This window comes from Bos mutus, chromosome 1, assembly GCF_027580195.1.
Source record: "Bos mutus isolate GX-2022 chromosome 1, NWIPB_WYAK_1.1, whole genome shotgun sequence".
Classification (NCBI taxonomy): Eukaryota; Metazoa; Chordata; class Mammalia; order Artiodactyla; family Bovidae; genus Bos; species Bos mutus.
The window spans coordinates 37833145-37857652 of NC_091617.1; positions in this window are offsets into that span (position 1 = coordinate 37833145).

The window sequence follows — 24508 nt, forward strand, 5'->3', positions numbered from 1 at the left end:
ATAATCTTGTATTTTTGCCAATAAGCTTCATTGGCCATCAGAGAAGCATGGTAAGAGAACACAAATGTAATTCTGTTATCATTATTAAGGGCAGACAAACTTTGATATCTCTTTCATATCTGTTTCCCTAGTCTATATTCACTATTCCGTAACTTTTAAAAAGTTTTACTCAGTCTTATTGAAACTCTTCAATATTGCTTCAGAATAAAGGGAAAATGCATGCTAACTTTAAATGTAAGTTATTAACATTGACATTAGCATCAATTAAAGAAGCAGACATTTATAAACTATAACCAAAGAACTGTTATTTTAGAACAAAAGATTTTCTTTACCAAATCTAGACTTCCCATAGATTTCTCTACAAAACCCAAGGTAGATAGCTATTATGACTGTTTGAATATTTCCAAAAGCGAAAATCCCCTTTTTGGTAATTCCTTTTCTAATCAGTCATACTATAAATTCTCTTCATTACTTTCCTCATTATCTTCTGTTTCTTGAATTCTGAGTCTTCTTTGATGGTTTATGTGACTGTGGTGCAGAAACATAACATTAGTATTTTCCTTATGGAGCATATAAGGCAGAATTTCTGAATATTTAATGTTTATGAAGAAAAAGTGAAAGAGAGCTATTATAATTATGCTGTTACAGTAGGTACAAAATTAAAATAAAGCTGAACAAACCTGTATTAGTCATCTTATTGTTGATAAAATTCTAAACTTTACTCCCAATCTTTAATGATATCTTGACTTGGAATAGAATTTTAAATTGAAAGTAATTTATCCCTCAAACTTCAAAGACATTTTAGTTTGGCTTCAAGAGTTTCAGGTAGGAATTCTGAGATCACTTGGATTGTATAACCTCCTCTTTGCCTCCCTACTAGAAGCATTTAGAATATTCCTTTAATATTTGGTTCAGTATACAGTATCAATGTATTTAAAAAACTTTCAGAATTTTATACATTTTTAACATTCAAAAATTGGAATTTTAAAAATTTCATGTACATTAGCATCCACATATATAAATGAAAGCATAGTCCATACCAAGACTTATACACAGATATTTATGAAAACTTTATTTGTAAGGTTCAAAAACTGGAAATAAGATAAACATCATCTACAGGTTAATGAATAAGCAAACTGTAATATTGGAACACTATTCTGCAATCAGAAGAAATGTATTATTAATACCTATTTACAAAATGAATGATTCTGAAACTAGTTATGATGAGTGAATGAAATCAGGCTAAAATCAGTACGTAATGTTAAATTCTACTGCAAATTAATCTCTAGTGACAGAAAGCAGAATAATAGTTGGAAATGGGACAGTAGAGTGAGGAGAGGAGTGAATGGGGTGAGAGACAGGTCTTTAGGCCTTTTGTATTCAGTGAAATGCCAGGCTGGATGAAGTACAAACTGGAATCAAGATTCCAGGGGAAATATCAATAACCTCAGATATGCAGATAACACTACACTAAGGGCAGAAAGCAAAGAGGAACTAAAGAGCCTCTTGATGAAAGTGAAAGAGGAGAGCGAAAAATCTGACTTAAAACTCAACACTGAGAAAACTAAGATCATGGCATCTGGCCCATCACTTCATGGCCAAAAAATGGGTAAACAATGGAAACAGTGAGATTTTATTTTCTTGAGTTTCAGAATCACTGTAGATGGTGACTGCAGCCATGAAATTAAAAGATGCTTGCTCCTTGGAAGAAAAGCTATGACCAACCTAGACAACATATGAAAAAGCAGAGACATTACTTTTTCAAAAGTGATCCATCTAGTCAGAGCTATGGTTCTTCCAGTGGTCATGTATGGATGTGAGAGTTGGACCATAAAGAAAGCTGAGCACCGAAGAATTGATGCTTCTGAACTGTGGTGTTGGAGAAGACTCTTGAGAGTCCCTTAAACTGGAAGGACATTGAACTAGTCAATCCTAAAGGAAATCAACCCTGAATATTCATTGGAAGGACTGACGCTGAAGCTGAAGCTCCAATACTTAGGTCACTTGATACAAAGCACTGACTCATTAGAAAAGACCCTGATGCTGGGAAAGATTGAAGGCAGTAGGAGAAAGGGATGACAGAGAATGAGGTGGTTGGATGGCATCACTGACTCAATGGACATGAGGTTTAGCAAGCTCTGGGATTTGGTGATGGACAGGGAAACCTGGCATGCTGCAGTCCATGGGTGGCAAAGAGTTGGACACAACTGAGCAACTGAACTAGGATGATGGAAAGAAAGAAAGTGAAATTGTTCAGTTGTTTCCAACTCTTTGTGACTCCATGGACTGTAGCTTACCAGGCTCCTCCATCCATGGGATTTTCCAGGCAAGAATACTGGAGTGGGTTGCCATTTTCTTCTACAGGAGATCTTCCCGACCCAGGGATTGAATTCGGGTCTCCCTCATTGTAGGCAGACATTTTACCATCTGAGCCACCAGGGAAGGATAATTGAATATACTGCTAAAAGCTTAGTCAAAGCTCTAGCTTAGGGGCAACACTTTGTAGGGGTAAGGCACTGATCCCCAAGGAGGCTATTGTATAATGAACTAGCTGTTTATTTTCTGTTGGAGAATCCCTAAAAGCTAATATGAACAGCTCCATGCATTACATGTTGGAGATAGGAGTAGTTCCTATTAATATCTTTGAGGATTGTGGTTTTCAGGGAGGTAATATTTCAGTCATCCAGAGGACAAAGAATTTTACTGAATTGGGTGTTGTGAGTAGAAACAAATTGCTTTCAGCTCCTGTTCTTGACAATGAACCAGTAGACAAAAACAGGGACTCCTATAATATCAGAAATAACTAATGATAATTGACATAAAGTATTATTAGGAGGATGTCACACAATGGGAGTTAAAAAGGAGTATATCTGGGGATGTGCCCAGAGTTTCACTAGGACATTTCTTGTGCTTCTATGATTCTGTGCCCTGAACCATATTGGTAAATGGCCAGTTGCATCAACTATGGCCTGTCAAGGTCAAGACATCTAAAGACTCAGAATCTTTGGGAAGGAAGACTGGAAATCTCCATTTCAGCTGCCTGTAAAAATAAAAAAAAAACTTTCTATCTTGTGACTTTATACAAGGCATGTACTTGTTTTACATGTGTTGGTTTTATTAACATTCCTTTGTTTCTTTTTGTTTTCATTCCTACTTTTATGACACCTTAAGTATATGTTGAATTTCTTAATAAAAGTGATTTTAAAACTTTCAGTTTAAAACTTGAGGTGTGTGTTTGTTTTCTATCAAAGACATGGTAAATTTATCTTTTATTCCTAAATTCACCAGGTCAAAATCATTAAATATTAAAAGTATATTCTTTTTATATATTTTAAATTATTTAAAATATTTTCTACATGTTTTCCTAAGAAATAAGCACTTCATATTGTTGTTGTGTATTATCATCTATCTGTAGAAGCACCAGAAGTAAAAATTTTTCTGTAGTTAAGCAAACAAATCCTTTTCTCATCAACATCCTTTCCTTCCAAATAGGAATATTAACCCTAGGACATTATGGAAGAAGCCTTGTGAAACATTATAGCTATATTACAAATAACTTGGGAACACATCTTTATATTTGTTGAACATAGAAATATATAGAAGAATGTAAGAGAAAGAAGAAAAGGTATTATATCTACTTTCATGGCCATCAAAATCACAGCTGGTTCTATTTACTAAGAATTTAAAAAATGGGTGACAGTTTCAAGGATTGCCTAGATTTGTTACAAATTTAAAAATTTTTGCAAATGGATTCATAGTTTGTAAGCTGGGAAATTTGAAAAAAGCTGTTTCTAATAATCACTGATATGTTTTACATTGTATAATTTAGCCACTTAACACACTGTATCTATATGCAAGTCTTCACAGGTGGTACAGTCATAAAGAATTAACGTATCAATGCAGGATACATGAGAGCTGTGGGTTTGATCCTTGGGTTCGAAGACCCTCTGGAGTAGGAAATGGCAACCCATTTTTCTTGCCTGGAAAATTCCATGGACAGAGGAATCTGGTGGGTTATAGTGCATGGAGTCGCAAAGAGTCAGACATGACTGAGCATACACACACACACATGCAAATTATCTATACAATTTAAAACAAAAAGAATATTTTATTATTCAGGGAGGACATAATTTATGAGTGTAGAAAAATATATGAGAATTCCAAGTTAATAATTTCAATAGTTCCATTGTATTTTCATAGTTTATTCTCTGCATCTGATCAACCAAATGAAATCTTAGGATTTTTATCCTTATAGCCCCTGGAAACAAAATGATCTGAGGTCTTGATATCATCATGTTCCCACCATTGTGTACTTCAAGCTCTACACTAAAGGGCCTGAGAATGTTACTGACAGTGTTATGAATATTTGGTTATAAATTTCCTTTTCTTTTTTGGCTGTACAGCATGCTGCACGGCTGCACAGCAAGCAGTATCTTAGTTCCCCAGCCAGGGATCAAACCCGCTCCCTCTGCAGCAGAAATGTAGAGTCTTAACCACTGGACTGCCAGGAAAGTCCCTGATATAAATTCCTGATGCATGTATCAGTTTGATGACTTTCAGGGAAAAAAAAAAAATTCACAGTCTAAAACTAAACCACTCATTAAAACCTTTAGGTCCAAATTTTGATGATAAAAATGTAAAAATATTTTCTGAAGCAAATTTGTAAGACCTGATACTGTTCACTGAAGAACTGTTAGGAATCTAGTTAGATGACCTTGAAATCTGAAGATGTTCCCCAGAATATGCTTTCATTCAAATTCCTAACCACAGAGTTAGACCAATCAAATTGAACACCACTTTTTAGCTGAAAACTTATTAAACACTTTTACAAGCTCTTGTTCCATTATTATGCTTTTAAATTTATTTATTTTGAGTGGAAGTTAAGCTTTTCTAAAAGTACAATGCTGAATAACAGCCAGAATTCCAAAGTGTGTTCCTGTGTAGTGAGAGGGCCAGGAAAATCACATGCAAATGATCTCTAGATTTCAGAAATCTAGTAAAGATTATTTACTATTATATTTACAAGTCCTGGGGATTTGTGTTGAGTGTTCAGGCTGCAGAGTACTTTGCCTGTTCTCACCTGAGGAAGAACAGAGCCTGGACACAACAATTGGCAGAGTTAAGTGCTGCCTGTGTATCAGTGAGTGCACCTGCTTGAGGGAGTTACGAGTTTAATTGCTTGTGGGATAGCGATTTACCTCAGAGCAGGTTCCAGGCAGTCTTTACTAGGTTCTAGGATGTTCAAGGGCACGAACAGAGTTTGTATAGTCTCTCCAACATTCCTGCCTCCCCAACTGCTTATCCTGAACCATATGTACAGTTCAAGCCAAATAATTTTTATAAACGAATGAAGGAATTCTAACTTACCATGCAAGACAGAGTATGAATACTTCTTGTTCTTTATTTGTGTATGTTGAAAATGAATTTAAAAAGGCATAATGACAGCTTCCCCCTATGCTCAACTTATGCTTTTCTATGAGAGAAAGGACTTCTCTGTTAGACAAGTAAAAAGGAAATATTTTTAGAAAATCTGTGTCTGGACAGACATATTCCTTTTTAATGATTTTCATGGTATTTCTTAATTTTTTTTTTTTTTTACTTTTAATGGGTTAAATAATATATTTTCTAATCCTAATAAATGAATGCAGATTTTTGATAAATGTTGTGACCTTTGACAGATTTTTGAGTCCTTTAGTAATCAGAGAAAAAGTTTAAGCTACTTAATTATAAAAGTATTAATTATAGGAGATAAACAATAAGAAGGACTGAAGTTGGCATCAGCCTTGGTAAAACTTGGGTCATTTAAGTCACCAGATAATTGGGCTGTCCTAATTGCAGGCCTTGAAATGACCCTGAGTTCAAGAACCTTGTCATGACCCTGCAAATGCCCTAAGCAATCACTTATCTAGAAGAGCTAAGAAAGTGCTCAGAATGTTAAGGTGGTCTTATTCAGACCCAGAAATCTTGCCCCTATATGATAATGAACCATGGCTTATTCAGTACTGTAACATTGAATACAATGGAACTATTGAAATTATTAACTTGGAATTCTCATATATTTTCTCTATATTTTAAAAAACATTTGCTTTTTGTTTTATTTAAGATTAGGAGAGGGTCTTTTTTCTTTCTTGCAGACTAATTCTTTGTAAATGATTAATCTTTTTATGATTGTGACATTCTTCCTTATTTATCTTTTACTAGACTGCGTGTTCATTAGCTTTCTGACTTTGTTCTAAGTTCTGTTCCAATAGACTTAAGTGAGGCTATTCTTCCTTCTACTATATGGAGAGCCATTTCCATACTCCTTTCCATTGCCTTTGAGGCCCATTTTTGAGGGGGATTGTAGAGGGCTAGTCATATATTAATACCTCCATTTGGTACTAGTTTACTAAGTAGTGTTCATGCTCACTTGTGTCTGACTATTTTGCAACCCCATGGACTGTAGCCTCTCAGGCTCCTCTGTACACAGGTGCCATGGTTCTTAGTTATTTGCTTGTGTGGTTCACACATGTCTTCAGGGCCTGCTAGAGCCTTACTTTGTATATCTTACTTTTACTTTATATGGGAATACTGCCTTTTGAAATCCAAAGCTAAGGTTTGTTGAATTATCATAATAGGCAATTTGGTTCATGTGGTCATTAGATATCTCATGTTCAGTCACTTGGTCTGTACAAGGGCCCAGTCACAAGTCTGGAGCTGCTTTTCTAATGTAGAACATTTGCCAAAAGAGGAGGACATGGTCTTATTCTAGGGATTTTTCTGGTTTTCTTTCTGGGATCACCAGAGCTTCATATAGCATCTGTATGCTAAAGACAATTCTGAAACCACTTGAACTGCTGGGTCATTATGCCTAGTAGAAGCAAAATTATACTATAATCTAAATCTGATAACGTGAAATTTCTGTCTCCAGATCACACTGATAACAGGCACATTAGGTGCCAAAATAACCAATACAGGATATTTTGCCTCTAAAATCCATAGACATCTACAAAACATTGTGCTTATTCTTTTGAGACTGGTTCTATCTTTTACTTTAGAGAGAATATTCTGACATAATCCAAGCTACTAGACTCCTGGAAACTACACCAACAGGGCAGACTCGTGAGTATTTGTAGTTGCTTCCCTACCTTCGGGCACATGTTTGTCTTAATAAGCTCTCCAGAGCTTTAGTTAATTAACAAATTCTCTATATGAAAGGAAGCTAAAGAGTTGACATAGACCTGTGGCAAGACAGTAAAGTTACACAGTATTCTCTGACATGGAAATGCAAACCGTTTATTATTTTGCTTACAAACTTTGTTAGAAAATTAATTATTTACTATATACAAGTGCTAAAATTATGTTGAGTTGTACCTATAGAGACACCTAATCTGGAATCATAACTGCAATTGACATTAGTACTTGATTAAGTTTTTAATTATCTTCTGTTATTCTCTATGATCCATCAAGTCTTGGCAGTGACCAAACAGGCTAGTTCACTGGTGCTATGCTAGGAATCACAACCCTTGCACATGTCAAATCCTTGACTGTGCCACTAATCTCTATAATTTCCCCCAGGAATGGTTTACTATTTTCAGGAAGAGATGAGATAACAGGGAATTTTATTCTTTCTACAAAATAACCTTTGTTCCATATACTATGGAACAAAGATAAGACTCTTTCTTGATAATTAAATATATTCTATTTTTACTGCATGTTCTGAAGCCACTGCTAGGACAACCCAAGAGTCACTCTGATTAGTAAAATATAAAAATATTTTGGGTTTTTGAGGATAAGCATGAGTTCAGAGTCAGTAACTGAAAGATTATGAAGTATGGATATTTCTCTTTTTAAAATCATTTTGGAAAATGGTAATGGGTCCATTTGAGGAATTGGATGGAGGTTTAATTTTCAAACTGAACAGCTTCAGTGTTTTTCATGGGGAAAGCTCTGTCTTAACCAACTTGATGGATGTGAGTTTGAGTGAACTCTGGGAGTTGGTAATGGACAGGGAGGCCTGGCGTGCTGCAGTTCATGGGATCGTAAAGAGTCGGACATGACTGAGCGACTGAACTGAACGGAAACTGACTTTGGTGTAGTAACAAAGCTGTGAATCTCCAAATAGCAGTTTGGGTCAGAATTTTCTCAGCAAATCTAGAATTTATGATCCTATATATGTTAAGAAGCACTTAGTAGATTTCTAGGAATCAATTTATTTAGCTTCTGAGGGTATGAGTAATTAGCAATAGATTTCCATGGATCAAACACTATTGTAGGGATTTCTCTAGTGATTCGGTGGTTGAGAATCTACTTTGCAATGCAGAGCACTTGGGTTTGATCCCTAGTCAGGGAACTAAGATCCCACGTGCTGAAGAGAAATTAAGCCTGTGCACAGCAACAGAAGATTCCTCATGATGCAACTAAGACCTGGCACAGCCAAATAAATAAATAAATTTAAAAAGACCAGTATTGTAGCCACAGGCATTTTCTCCTTATGGCTTCTGTGCTCACATTTTCTACCACTCTAGAATCCCATTTTTACCATTGAGGTCACAGAGTCAATTTTCACTGTAGCATCTCACACTCTCATCTCTGGCCTACAGAGTATAAGCACCAGACAGATCAAGAATGTTCATACCTCCATCATGAAAGCATTTCTTAATGTCTTGTTGAGAGAATGTCCTCCCAGATATCCTAAGAGAATAAGGCTAGGCAAGCACCAAGAAGATTCCACTTAAAAGATCTATTCCAAGTGTATTTCCTTAAGAATTAAGACTTTGCATTACAGTATGATAGGTCTTTGTTGAGAGAAAGCTTAGATTAGCCAACCTAGTAGAATATTAACATCACACATAAGTGCTCAAGCCTAGCCTACACAATAAATTCTGAAACCAATGTGAAAGGATCTATGCCATTAATCAGAAAGCGAAGAAGAACTAAAGAGCCTCTTGATGAAAGTGAAAGAGGAGAGTGAAAAAGTTGGCTTAAAACTCAACATTGAGAAAACTAAGATCATGGCATCCAGTCCCATCACTTCATGGCAAATATATGGGGAAACAATGGAAACAGTGACAGACTGTATTTTTTTTGTGCTCCAAAATCACCACAGATGGTGACTGCAGCCATGAAATTAAAAGACCCTTGCTCCTTGGAAGGAAAGTTATGACCAACCTAGACAGCATATTAAAAAGCAGAGATATTACTTTACCAACAAAGGTCTGTCTAGGAAAGCTATGGTTTTTCCCGTGGTCATGTATGGATGTGCGACTTGGACTATACAGAAAGCTGAGCACTGAAGAGTTGATGCTTTTGAACTGTGGACTTGGAGAAGACTCTTGAAAGTCCCTTGGACTTCAAGGAGATCCACCTAGTCCATCTTAAAGGAAATCATTAGTGAATATTCATTGGAAGGACTGATTCTGAAGCTGAAACTCCAATACTTTGGCCACCTGATTGGAAGAATTGACTCATTTGAAAAGACCCTGATGCTGGGAAAGATTAAAGGCAGGAGAAGAAGGGGATGACAGAGGATGAGACGGTTGGATGGCATCACTGACTCAATGGACATGAGTTTGGGTAAACTCTGGGAGTTGACGATGAACAGGGAGACCTGGTGTGCTGCAGTCCATGGGGTCGCAAAGAGTCAGACAGAACTGAGCGACTGAACTGAACTGAACTGATCCTTAAATTCTACGTGTGGTCTAACACATTTATAACCAAATACCACACAGATCCCAAAGTTTATATTTGTGGAACATTTTAACTCATGTGGTATATACATACATATATATATGTATATCATCTTCTCCTAGAATAGACCACACTGTCTGGAAAATTCTGGGATATAAATCTTATTGTACATCTGGACAAAGGGGGAAAAAGAGAAGAAATTTCTAAAAAGAATTTTGTTATCTTATGAAGCTAATTGTCCCAGATGCAACCAGGAGTTGAGGATGGAATGATTTTTTTTCAGATGGAGGAAGTTTTAGGGGGAGTTAAAGTTTCAAGATCTCATTAATATCTGTTTAGTTGTCTGCATCCTGCTCCTTCCCTTCTAGTGGAGGAGTTGGGCATTTAACTGGTGCTGAAACTCAACTCTTACTATACATTCCTATACATGGTCTCAGCCACGTGTTCCTTCTGACTAGAGAAAATAAGAGTCTTCATGAAAGTTGTCACACATTTTGTTGTTCTACATGTATTTTTGGTTTCACATAGTTTCATATTTCTCTTTGCCTTATATTAATTCTCTAGGGGCATTAGAAGATATCAGGTGAACATTTGAACTTTAAAATCACTGTCTTTTCCATTGAATAGTGTCAAAGCACTCAATCTCACAATGCTGTTTCCTCCAACTATATTTATCCAATGTTACTCGCAGTAAAAATTTGAGCACTGATGCCATGTCATGCCATAGGTTACTTGTATCCTACTTTTCCCCAGAACAGAGGTTATCTATGAGCCCCTGGATTATATAACCAACCAAATCTCATAATCTCATTTTAAGGGTAAGTTTTTTAGGACACTCCTGATATTAATGGCTGTATCAGAAAATAGCACATTCATATTAAGATAATTTGAAGATGGTTTATTTATAAGGTGCCAAATTAAAAAGCAATGACTGGGAGCCTTGAAAAACACAAAGATTGGTACAAAATCCTAGAAGCTTGCTGACAGAAGCAAATGTTAGCCTTTCTAGGTATAGCAGTGATGTAGGATAGGAGAGGTTTTCAGAACCAAAAGGAATTGTGTAGAGTAGGCCATTTTGAGTTCGGTAGTGCCCTCTTTTCAAGGGGGCACAGCCAGCCTGAAATGACTTCAAAGGAAGAGAATTGGGGTCAGCAAAGCCTTGACCTTGCTCTCATCTCTACCTCCAGAATCCCCCAGGCTTCCCCAGCTGAAAGAGTGCAGGAGAACTGATTATATATTTCAACATGTTGGCCACCTGGAGCATGGTGTAAGTTGGAATACTGTGGGGGAATGAATACTGTGGGGAAGGGCAAATGGAGTTGCTAAGCACATCTTATCTTTTTCATTGATTTTTTTTTTTCTCTGAAATTCTGGTTATAGTCATGCATTTCATTCTTTTCTGATTGGGTTTATCCATAATTTATTAGAAGGCTGTGCTGTGTTGTCCTGTGCCTTGCTAAGTCTCTTCAGTCATGTCCGACTCTGTGTGACCCCAAGGACTGTAGCCCACCAGGCTCCTTTGTTCACAGGATTCTCCAGGCAAGAATATTGGAGTGGGTTGCCATTTCCTTCTCCAATTAGAAGGCTATTGTGAAAATATCAAGGATGCTATGCACACACACAAAAAGCTGGCAGTACACGTTCTTCACAGTCACTATGTACTTGATATGGTGATTACACAATTTAGAAAAATATCTTGAATAAGACATTCATTCCTGAAGACTGCATTTGGGTTTCTGCAGCTCACATTTACCAGTTGATTCATTGTTTCCAGTATAAACATGGAATTCAAACATTAAGATGCTATGATTCAGCCTTGTAAGTGAAGACTGTAACTCTGTTATAGTCTGTAGGTACTTTTCTCAGATTACAGGGTAGATTGATTTTTATAGTCATCTGTTATTTCTTCTTTGAAAATGTCACTGTAGACTGAGATAATATATTTCAGTAAAATTACACATTTAAGTTTGATATGAAATATACTGATGTAATATATAAGGTTTATAAAATAATATTTTATATGATAATTTAAATTATAAGACAACATGTACATATTTAAGGTCAAATATTTTTGACTCAGAATGAGTCCCTTTCACTACTAGCACCAAAAAAATTTATAGTTTCTTATCTTTTTATCTACAGCAGAGTCACTCAAGGAAACTAGAGAAATTTTAAGACCTGCTTCAGGGGAAAACTTTCAGTTTTCATTGCTCTGCTAAAAGCAATAATGATAAATGTATTGCTCAAATAAAATATGTAGTGGAAACATTTCCAGCACTTCCATCTGTTGTTACTTATCAGTTTAATAAGTTAAAACAGGATGTTCAACCTGCAAGCTACATTTACTTCACAGTAATAAATACCACTGATCTGAATATTTAAAATCCAGTATTATTGTAGAACTGAAAGGAGAAAAGAAGAGAATTTCTATTTCAAATGGTGCTATATTATAGAAAAGGACAAGTAACAACCACTTGGACTCACGCTACTTTTTTCTTTATATTTTGATGCAATGTGAGACATCAGAATCATAAATAAATAGAAATGAAAATGCTTTCATGGGGAAAAAAAAAAAAACCCAAATGCATTAGAGAATGATGATCACACTGTCAAAAACTTAATTTTAACAGTTTCTTATTTACACTTTGAAGGTTAAAAATAATATTTTTCTCAGACTTTACTCTGTGTCAGTCTGGGAGGAAATGTAAATATCTGATGTTAAAATACTCAACTGATAGATAAAATATGCCATTGAAAAGAATGATCATGGATTACTCCTAAGAAATAGCATTTAAAATGAAATTAAATTATACTACTAGGATAAAAGGCAAAGTATTAATTTTTGGTTGAAACCAATTATTTTGGTTATTGAACTACAGGCAACTGAGGATCAGGCTATAAAAATCTTAGAAAAAATCATTATCAGTCTGAAATTTTAGAGGTCCTAAGAAATAATGCTTCTTTATATTTACAATAGTAACAAATACTTACCGTGGAGTTCTCAGCATTTTTGATCTTAGAATAAAAAAAAAAATCTGCTTTGAAGATTTCTTTCTATTTATTAAGGTCATGGAAGAAACTATTATTCATTTGTGTTCTGTAATGCTTCAGTTCAGTTCAGTTGCTCAGTCATGTCCGACTCTTTGTGACCCTATGAACTGCAGCATGCCAGGACTCCCTGTCCATCACCAACTCCCAGAGTCCACTCAAACCCATGTCCATTGAGTTGGTGATGCCATCCAACCATCTCATCCTCTGTCATCTCCTTCTCCTCCTACCCTCAATCTTTCCCAGCATCAGAGTCTTTTCCAATGAGTCAGCTCTTCACATCAGGTGGCCAAAGTATTGGAATTTCAGCTTCAACGTCAGTCCTTTCAATGAACACCCAGGACTGATCTCCTTTAGGATGGATTGGTTGGGTCTCCTTGCAGTCCAAGGGACTCTAAAGAGTCTTCTCCAACTCCAAGGTTGAAAAGCATCAATTCTTCGGCACTCAGCCTTCTTCACAGTCCAACTCTCACATCCATACATGACCACTGGAAAAACCATAGCCTTGACTAGATGGACCTTTGTTGGCAAAATAATGTCTCTGCTTTTCAATATGCTGTCTAAGTTGGTCATAACCTTCCTTCAAAGGAGTTAAGCGTCTTTTAATTTCATGGCTGCAATCACCATCCACAGTGATTTTGGAGCCCAGAAAAATAAAGTCAGCTACTGTTTCCACTGTTTCTCCATCTATTTGCCATGAAGTGATGGGACTAGAAGCCATGATCTTAGTTTTCTGAATGCTGAGCTTTAAGCCAACTTTTTCACTCTCCTCTTTCACTTTCATCAAGAGGCTCTTTAGTTCTTTTTCACTTTCTGCCATAAGGGTGGTGTCATATGCATATCTGAGGTTATTGACATTTCTCCCAGCAACCTTGATTCCAGTCTGTGCTTCCTCCAGCCCAGAGTTTCTCATGATGTACTCTGTATATAAGTTAAATAAGTAGGGTGACAATATACAGCCTTGACGTACTCCTTTTCCTATTTGGAACCAGTCTGTTGTTCCATGTCCAGTTCTAACTGTTGCTTCCTGACCCTCATACAGGTTTCTCAAGAGGTAGGTCAGGTGGTCTGGTATTCCCATTTCTTTCAGAATTCCCCACAGTTTATTGTGATCCATACAGCCAGAGGCTTTGGCATAGTCAATAAAGCAGAAATAGATGTTTTTCTGGAACTCTCTTGCTTTTTTGATGATCCACTAGATGTTGGCAATTTGATCTCTGGTTCCTTTGCCTTTTCTAAAACCAACTTGAACATCTTGAAGTTCACAGTTCACGTATTGCTGAAGCCTGGCTTGGAGAATTTTGAGGCTTACTTTACTAGAGTGTGAGATGAGTGCAATTATGCAGTAGTTTGAGCATTCTTTGGCATTGCTTTTCTTTGGGATTGGAATGAAAACTGACCTTTTCCAGTCCTGTGGCCACTGCTGAGTTTTCCAAATTTGCTGGTATATTGAGTGCAGCACTTTCACAGCATCATCTTTCAGGATTTGGAATAGTTCTACTGGAATTCCATCACTTCCACTAGCTTTGTTCATAGTGATGCTTTCTAAATCCACTTGACTTCACATTCCAGGATGTCTGGCTCTAGGTGAGTGATCACATCATCATGATTATCTGGGTCATGAAGACCCTTTTTGTACAATTCTTCTGTGTATTCTTGCCACCTCTTCTTAATATCTTCTGCTTCTGTTAGGTCCATACCATTTCTTCCCTTTAGTGAGCCCATCTTTGCATGAAATGTTCCCTTGGCATCTCTAATGTTCTTGAAGAGATCTCTAGTCTTTCTGATTCTATTGTTTTCCTCTATTTCTTTGCATTGATCACTGAGGAAGGCTTTCTTATCTCTCCTTGCTATTCTTTGGAACTCTGCATTCAAATGGGTATATCTTTCCTTTTCTCCTTTGCTTTTTGCTTCCCTTCTTTTCACAGCTATTTGTAAGCCCTCCCCAGACAGCCATTTTGCTTTTTTTGCATTTCTTTTTCTTGGGGATGGTCTTGATCCCTGTCTCCTGTACAATGTCACGAGCCTCCGTCCATAGTTCATCAGGCACTCTATCAGATCTAGTCCCTTCAATCTATTTCTCACTTCCACTGTATAGTCATAAGGGATTTAATTTAGGTCATACCTGAATGGTCTAGTGGTTTTCCCTACTTTCTTCAATTTAAGTCTGAGTTTGGGAATAAGGAGTTCATGATCTGAGCCACAGTCAGCTTCAGTCTTGTTTTTGCCCACTGTATAGAGCTTCTCTGTCTTTGGCTGCAAAGAATATAGTCAATCTGATTTTGGTGTCGACCATCTGGTGATGCCCATGTGCAGAGTCTTCTCTTGTGTTGTTGGAAGAGGGTGTTTGCTATGACCAGTGCATTCTTTTGGCAGAACTCTATTAACCTTTGCCCTGCTTCATTCTGTACTCCAAGGCCAAATTTGTCTGTTACTCCAGGTGTTTCTTGACTTCCTACTTTTGCATTCCAGTCCCCTATAATGAAAAGGACATCTCTTTTGGGTGTTATTTCTTGAAGGTCACATTTCATACAAAGCAAAAACATTTTTAAAATTTTTACTGAATTCAGGTTCAGTTTCTTTCTACTCAAAAGCCAACATGAGAGGTAAGTGTTGGTGGAAAGTTGCTTTAATAAGAAAAGCTGGCAATCTGGGTAAAAGGTGGACTCATGTCTCAAGAATGGCTCTGCTCAGCTATGACAGTTTTTAAAGAGAAAAAAGTTTGTACATCATTCTCCATTGCATGCAGATTGGCTCTTTCTTCATATGTTATCTTGCTCACATGATCTGCCTGCTAAAATCTCTTTGCAGGGTTGAATACTAGTCATTCTTTAACTATTTAATTCTTCATTCTTACTTCTTTTAATCTAGGAAAAGGATCAACAAGTTAGGCAAGGCATTGTGTACACTCAGGAGACCATAATTCAGGAGTTTAGGTTAAATTGCTTAGTGACCTTGTCCCTATAATTAGGTTCCTTTAAGGTTAGGGGGGAATAGAAATGGGCAAACAGGAAACAGGAAAAAGAGCTGCTTTCAAAATGTTTCAAAATCCAAATAAATTACAAGTATTATTTACAAGTAATTGATTTTATTTGACCTGAATTATCACCATAACTTCTGAACACAGACAATATTTTAAAATTCTACTCAACAGTTTTATTGATTGGAGAAAAATGTGGATAAGGTAAATCCTCACAGTGAGCATGCTCTCTTCATTGGTAGACTATAAAAATTCAGCTTATTTCAGGTTTTAAAACTCTGAATAATTATTCTACCAGAAATCTAAAGAAACAATAAAGGTATGATAGTGATGAGATAATTTGAATGAGTCCAAACTTGTTATAAAACTCTTAGAAAAATGGAAACAAAAGATTAGACAGTGTGTTCTAACAATATTATAAACTATTACAAGTGCAAAACTTCTGGAAAAATGATTAAATCTTTCATTTAATTTTGTTATTATAATCATGTTCATTGATTCACCAAAATATATTGAATTTCTTAAAGTTAGAGACTAGACTGCTTTCTGCAGATTTTATAAATTTGCTTGTTCTCGAAATAGCATGATATTTAGTTTTTAAAAATTTGACGTATTATAGGGGAGCAAAATTTCCTACCCCAAAATGTCTCTTTTGGCATGTAGATCATTTTGAGCTGAGAACAGTCAAGGCCCAAATGATTCAGGAAGAAACTGTGGCCTTCCAGAACTGCCTGAAGAATATAGATAGAAGACCTGATTCAGGGGAAACGCTATCACCATAGATAACTATAGTAAAAACTAAGTGTGTAGCAGGGAGGAACCTGGCAGGGTCTATTTGTTAAAATTCTTCTCTTTGTCCCATTGTCTCTGTATGGCCTAGCAAACACTTGTTTACCAAACATTTACTTTTCCATCTCCTGTCAATAACCTTTCTCCCCTTCGAAATCCCAATCTACTACTTCCTAACATCCTCTTTTGTCTTTAGCTGAAGTATTTAAGGTAAATATTTCAGTCACTTTGATGAGTTACTCAGTTTTCCTGGGTCTCTCCCACATACACAGGTTACTAAACTTTTGTTTGATTTTGGTTTTTTTTTTCCTGTTAATCTATCTCATGTTGATTTAATTCTTAGACCGGCCAGAAGAACCTAGAAAGATAGAGGAAAATTTCTTCCCCTGACATCAACGAAAGTTATCAAATCTGGGCTGTATTCAAGAAATTTGCTTTGTACTTTTCAGAATATTTTTAAGCATGCTCTATTTGCAGTGCTTATAATAATTTGTTTGCCTTGCTTTTAGAAGACGATGACTGATTAAGTATCTGAAGGACTGAACCTTTTTTTTTTTTTTTTTTTGGCACTCTGTTTTATTTTTAGTGTGTACTAATTCTATGCTGAGCTCAGAGACGGCAACTTCTGAGTCTTCCTTAAGTGGATGAATCAGTTAAAGTTATGTAGTCACATAGCAGCCCTACTAATCTTTTGAAATGAAAAAAAAAAAAAAGATATATTAGTAATCACCAATAATAAAAAAATATTTTAGGTTTGACTAAATCTATCCTTACCACTAAAATAAAATAAACAAAAATAAATCTAGCCAGGAAATTAGAAGCTGAAAACCTTACATTTTAGGATCATCAAATTACTGTTCCTCACCAGAATGTCAATTCTTTGAGAACTGTAAAAACACATGCTTTGCAAATGGTTTTGGAAAGACAGTTATCAAAATGAAATCAGTGGCTTGGATATAATTCAATTGTATAAAGCATTTGTCATTGTAAGGGCAGAATGCTTAGTTCTTTGTAAAAAAGAGTGTTAAAACAGCTTTTAAATATAGCTGATTATTTGAAAGAAACAGTGAATCCTCTGTAACCATACCAACAAAGCACCATTTTTACGCAAAACCCCCAAAAAACAACTTTGATTAGTATTTCTGGATATTTTATGATACTGATCTCATTTTTAATGGGTTGTAATCTTATTTTATGTCTACTAATGCAAAGTAATTTTAATTGATTTATTTAATTTTGACCAGCATTCTCTTTAGCATCCATTTTGTGTACAAGACTGGATATACAAAATTAGTATGAAAATGCTCTTTTTTCTCAGGAAACTTATTATATGAGAAAGAATGAATTATATAGATTCTATAGTGCTCTGTATTATAACACTACACCATTCTACTTTTCCTTAAGGGTAACCACTTTTGTGTGATATGGTACACGGTGAGACCTTGGGCATAAAAGAATCATTTAATTTCTTGCCACTAATTAAGCAATTCTCCAAGTTACTTGATTAGAATCAATGTTTATATAATACTCTAATTGTATATAAGGCATTTAGTTTGTCTAATGTTAGTAGTGATAAAGGAACAATGACAGATAAGAAATGCACTTAACTAGAATTGTTTATTTTAGTGAAGAAAAAAATGTTAATCCAATTTCTATAGGTGGAGTGCCAATATAATCAACCTGCCATCAAGTAACTATATGGCTTTCCCAACTGTATAATTTTAGGAAACTTAAAGGGGTTACATTGCTGATAGCTGCCAAGGAAAAATCTTGCACTAACATTAGTGATTGATTGAATTAATGAGGGTAAGTCCGTTGTGCAGGCCCATGCATTTACCTCCTCTATTGCTAGAGATGCTTTTCCATGAGCTCACTGAGCAGGCACTACAGTGAATGAGAAAGTATGGTGATGGAAATGCACAAATTGATTTATCTTTTCATTTGATTATTAAGATTTTTTTTTTTTTTTACAAAATTGCAAACTACTGAATGTGAACACAAACATAATACCTAAATATATATTTTTAATGTGCCTATTTTGAGATAAGGGCTTTCCTAGTAGCTCAGTCAATAAAGAATCTGCCTTAAAGCAGGAGACCTGGGTTCAATTCTTGGGTTGGGAAGATCCCTTGGAGAAGGAACTGGCAACCCAACCCAGTATTCTTGGCTGGAGAATCCTATGGACAGAGGAGCCTGGTAGACTCCCAGTCCATGGGGTTCCAAGAGTCAGACACGACTTAGTGACTAAACCACCACAGCCATTTTGAGATAATGTCTTAGAAGTCCATATCTGTGTTGCCAGCACTTTGTATAAACTCATTAGGTTTAGTTTACTATGTTTACTTTTTCTTTGGGCAACTAATGTCAGAGAATACTCATGGGTTTGTGTTGCTAGTTTCTATTGATGGAGAGTTGAATTATAGCTGGAATACATACTTTGGAAACATGAGGAAATTTCCAGTGCCAATTATGAACATTTTCTGCATAAGACTGTGCCCTATTTTGTATGTATTCAGTTCAGTTCAGTTCAGTCACTCAGCCTGTCTGACTCTTCGCGACCCCATGAATTGCAGTATGCCAAGCTTCCCTGTCCATCACCAATTCCTCATGTCCATTGAGTCAGTGATGCCATCCAACCATTTCATCCTCTGTCATCCCCTTCTCCTCCTGCCTTAAATCTTTCCCAGCATCAGGATCTTTTCCAATGAGTCAGTTCTTCACATCAGGTGGCCAAAGTATTGGCATTTCAACTTCAGCATCAGTCCTTCCAATGAACATTCAGGACTGATTTTTTTTAGGATGGACTGGTTGGATGTCCCTGCTGTCCAAGGGGCTCTCAAGAGTCTTCTCCAACACCACAGTTCAAAAGCATCAGTTCTTTGGCGCTCAGCTTTCTTCACAGTCCAACTCTCACATCCATACATGACTACTGGAAAAACCATAGCTTTGACTAGATGGAACTTTGTTGGCAAAGTAATGACTGCTTTTTAAAATGCTGTCTAGGTTGGTCATAACTTTTCTTCCAGGGAGCAAGCATCTTTTAATTTCAAGGCTGCAGTCACCATCTGCAGTGATTTTGGAGCCCAAGAAAATAAAGTCTGTCAGTGTTTCCATTGTTTCCCCATTTATTTGCCATGAAGTGATGGGACCAGATACCATGATCTTAGCTTTCTGAATGTAGAGTTTTAAGCCAGCTTTTTCACTCTCCTCTTTCACTTTCATCAGGAGGCTCTTTATTTCTTTGCTTTCTACTGTAAAGTTGGTTTCATCTGTGTATCTGAAGTTACTGATATTTATCTGGCAATCTTGATTCCAGCTTGTGCTTCATCTAGCCCAGCATTTTGCATGATGTACTCTGCATATAAGTTAAATAATCAGGGTGACAATATATAGCCTTTATGTACTCCTTTCCCAATTTGGAACCAGTCTGTTGTTCCATGTCCAGTTCTGTTGCTTCTTGACTTGCATACAGATTTCTCAGGAGGCAGATAAGGTGGTCTGCTATTCCCATCTCTTTCAGAATTTGCTACAGTTTGTTGTGAACCACACAGTCAAAGGCTTTGGCATAGACAATAAAGCAGAAGTAGATGTTTTTCTGGAACTCTCTTGCTTTTTTGATGATCCAGTGGATGTTGGCAACTTGATCTCTGGTTCCTCTGCCTTTTCTAAATCCAGCTTGAACAACTGGAAGTTCACAGATTTGAAGTGTTAAAGACTGGCTTGGAGAATTTTACACTTTACTTTGCTAGTGTGTGAGATGTGTGCAATTGTGTGGTAGTTTGAGCATTCTTTGGCATTGTCTTTCTTTGGGATTGGAATGAAAACTGACCTTTTCCAGTCCTGTGGCCACTGCTGTGGTCACCTTTTATTCCTTAGTAATTTGGTCAGGCTCTATGAGTGTTTCTCAGCAAATCAAACAGGATTTTGCTAAGATGGAGAGTTAACTGATAAATAAGGCATACAACCAAATCTTCAGAGTTTCAGCTGGCATACCAATTTTCTTATACACCAGAGATTTTCAAGGACCACTGACTTCTATCAAGTCTTAATGGGCCTAGACACAGAGCTTCTTAGTTTGTAGACTGTATCACACAGGAGAGTCTTCTTGGATGAGGTGGGGATCCAATTAAAGACTACAAGTTTCAAGGACATCTGCAGATACATCTGAATGGATCACCAAATGTAGTTTATGTTCTTTGAAACCACAAAGATACTTTCTAAATATTGTCTTTCTTAATTGCAGAGAGTGAGAGTGAAGCAACTTAACCTTTCATTTTGGAGTAGATGTCCTAACATGCCCAAGACTTGAAACATATACATTTTTATGGGATTTATTTCTAGCTCTCTGTCATTTTCACATGTCTTTCCAAAACATGGGAGATTCATGAATTGTATTAAATTGTTCTGGTATTTGGACCACATCTGGAAGTGTAATTATAATTTGGAGTAATTCCCTGATTAAGCTTATAAAAATTTATTCCCCTTTTCAAAGACCCATACAGCAAACAGTCAAGATACATTTATCTTTCAAGTCTCAGTGGTGCTACTCGTCTCTATCATTTTCCCAGTTTTGTGATGTACCATATGATTTATTATTTTTGTAAAAAAAAGTGAGTTCTAGGACTTTATCTTTATTATTTTCACCATAATAACTCTTCACAGAGCAAGTAGACATGTAGGAACTTTTCCACTTGGTGAGCATCTTCTTCAAGAACTGGGAATGCTAACAGCATGAGTTCAGAATCCCCTGATATCCAAATGAAGGCTCCAGAGAGGAGTCACTAAATCCTTTTAAAAATAAAGGCATTTTTAAATTTCTCATATCACTCACAAATTTCTTGGTAAAATTAGCAAATTCTGAGGTTATTTTAGTGCACAGTCATTTATCTTTGGTGAGATCTTACTATTTTACTGAATCCTATCCTAATTCTTGTTACATCTCTAGAGTTAAAAGAGATAGGAGTGGTGGGGAAAGCATTATGATTTTTTTTTTTTTCTGATAAGATTTTAAACAAGAGAAGAAAAGATTTTCAGAGAAGGGGCCTTTTGTTGCTGTTGTTCAGAGAGTATCCCATGCTATTCAGATGTTCAAATATATTCTTTCAAGTTCATGATTCTAGTTTTTCCAAAACAGTACCATACCTTATGGGATTCCCCAGTGGCTCAGATGGTAAAGCATCTGCCCACAATGCGGGAGATCCAGGTTTGATCCCTGGGTTGGGAAGATCCCCTGGAGAAGGAAATGGCAACCCACTCCAGTACTCTTGCCTAGAAAATTCCATGGATGGAGGAGCCTGGTGGGCTACAGTTCATGGGGTTGCAAAGAGTCAGACTGGACTGAGCGACTTCACTTCACTCACCATACCTTATAGAAAATGATAGTGCTTGCCTTCAAATTCAACTGTCATTATAAATCAGCAACTTAGAGGATTCATGTCTACATTTGGTTTTCAGCTGCCTGTGAGTACAGGTGATAATAACTGTTTTAACACCATCATAGGAAGCCCCTAGATACAAGCCCATCACTTGAACTAAAACTTAGGAATCTGATGTTGTGCACGTCTTAATCTGTCAAACAGTGTTAAGAGCAACCACAATACTCTACAGTTTTTGAGTTTACCATTAAAAAAAATATTTTGTATCAGTTTCTTAGGGCTACCTTAACAAATTACCACACATCTAAAGTGGATAAAAACAAAAAGATATTGTATCGCACTTCTAGAAGCTAGAAGTCCTAAATCAAGATGTTGGTAGGGCATGATCCTCTGAAATCTGTAGGAGAATTCTTCCTTGACTCTTTGATTCTGATGGCTTTCAGGCATTCTTCAGTATTCTTTGGTTTACAACTGCAAACATTCAATCTTTGCAAATCAAGAAGGCAGAGTGGGAGGATGCTGAATTTACCTCCTTTCACAAGCACATTTAAAAATACCAGTACAACAATATAGAACAACTATTGCTGAAATCGACCTGAGGATTAGCAGAATGGCTCTTCTACAAACGAGGCAGTAAAGAAAGATCCACAGAGTCTAGTTAGGTAGGGAGGGGAAGCAATTTAAGGACCAGCACCCTAGTAGGGGATCCAGAAGAATAGTGAGGTATCATAGGCTCAGGGGTCCTCTCTTGGAAGCAAGGTATTTGAGCCATATGTTAGAAGCCCCAGCCTGGGGACTGATAAAGGGAAGGTGAGTCCCCTTAGCTCCTTAGCTAGGTTGGAAACCAGTGGGGTGGACTAAAAGGGCTGTGAAAACCTAAGACTCTGCTCTTGAAGAGTGCATGCACAAATTTGTTTTCTCCCTGTCATAGCACAGAGGCAAAAGATTAAAGACTAGCTGGGGCTCTGGCCAGCTTCCAGGACAGCCCTGGCACATGCTCCAGCCTGCGCCAGGCCCCTATTCCAGCTAGTCTTGGTCCAGTACTTCTCCCCACTAAGGCACTGGCTACCATTGCCCATGAGAGTGTGCACATTTAGAAGAAAAGGAGCCAGCTCAAGCCCTAGACCTACTTCTGACCATGAAGATTGCCAGCACATATGTCCCTGTACATACTTGAGAGGGACCACAAGCAACCCAGTAATGTGGCTCCAACCCCTCTGATCCTGACCCAGCCTCTAACCAAGGTGCACTCACCAGGGAAAAATGAAACCAGCACAGAAGTGCAACCCCAAGCCCTCAGGCCTCAGCCCTGCACCTAGCCAAAGTGGAGATTGCAGTCACACCCAGGAGAAACCCAGCTCCCTCAGGGATCCTGATCCAGTCCCTCAGGCTCTGCCCTTGCCTCCTAATAAGGTGGTGATGGCCACTGAGCATAGGAGAAGCCCCTGTTTGTGCCTGGCTCTGGTTTAGGCCCTCCAACTCTAGCCCTACCTCCCATTAATGTGAGTTGTCAGTGTATCCCAGGGGAAGATATAGCCTGTGCTCACTTCAGATCTAGCTTTCTCACAAAGCCACTGGGTACATGTAGATAGCTTAGGGACCCTTTCACACAAGGACAAACCTTCAATACCAGGAAAGATAACTGTTTCACCTAATTTCATAGAGACAGAAAAAGTTAAACAAGATAAGAAGATAAAGGAATATGTTTCAAATGAAATTACAATTTAAAAGTTCTGAAACAGACAAACAAAAACTAACAGAATGAAGGTAAATCATTTACCTGATGAAGAGTTCAAAGCAATAGTTATAAGATTGCTAACTGAACTTGTGAAAAGAACAGATGAACACAGTGAGAATAACAACAAAGAACTAGAAAATTTTTTGAAAAATCCAGTCAGAGCTGAATAATATGATAACTGAAATGAAAATGCACCAGAAGAAACTAACAACAGATTAGGTGACAGAAGAATGCATACTGACTGAGAAAATAGAATAATGGAAATCACCCAATCAAAACAGCAAAAAGAAAAACAAACTTTATTTTTTTTATTATTTTTAATATAAATTTATTTATTTTAATTGGAGGCTAATTACTTTACAATATTGTATTGGTTTTGCCGTACATCAACATGAATCTGCCATGGGTGTACACGTGTTCCCCATCTTGAACCCCCTTCCCACCTCCCTCCCTGTACCATCCCTCTGGGTCATCGCAATGCACCAGCCCCAAGCATCCTGTATCATGCATCAAGCCTGGTCTGGAAATTCATTTCATATATGATATTATAATGTTTCAATGCCATTCTCCCAAATCATCCTACCCTCTCCCACTCCCATAGAGTCCAAAAGACTGTTCTATACATGTGTCTCTTATGCTGTCTCACATACAGGGTTATCGTTACCATTTTTCTAAATTCCATATATATGCGTTAGTATACTGTATTGGTGTTTTTCTTTCTGGCTTACTTCACTCTGTATAATAGGCTCCAGTTTCATCCACCTCATTAGAACTGATACAAATGTATTCTTTTTAATGGCTGAGTAATACTCCATTGTGTATATGTACCACTGCTTTCTTATCCATTCATCTGCTGATGGACATCTAGGTTGCTTCCATGTTCTGGCTATTATAAACTGTTCTGCGGTG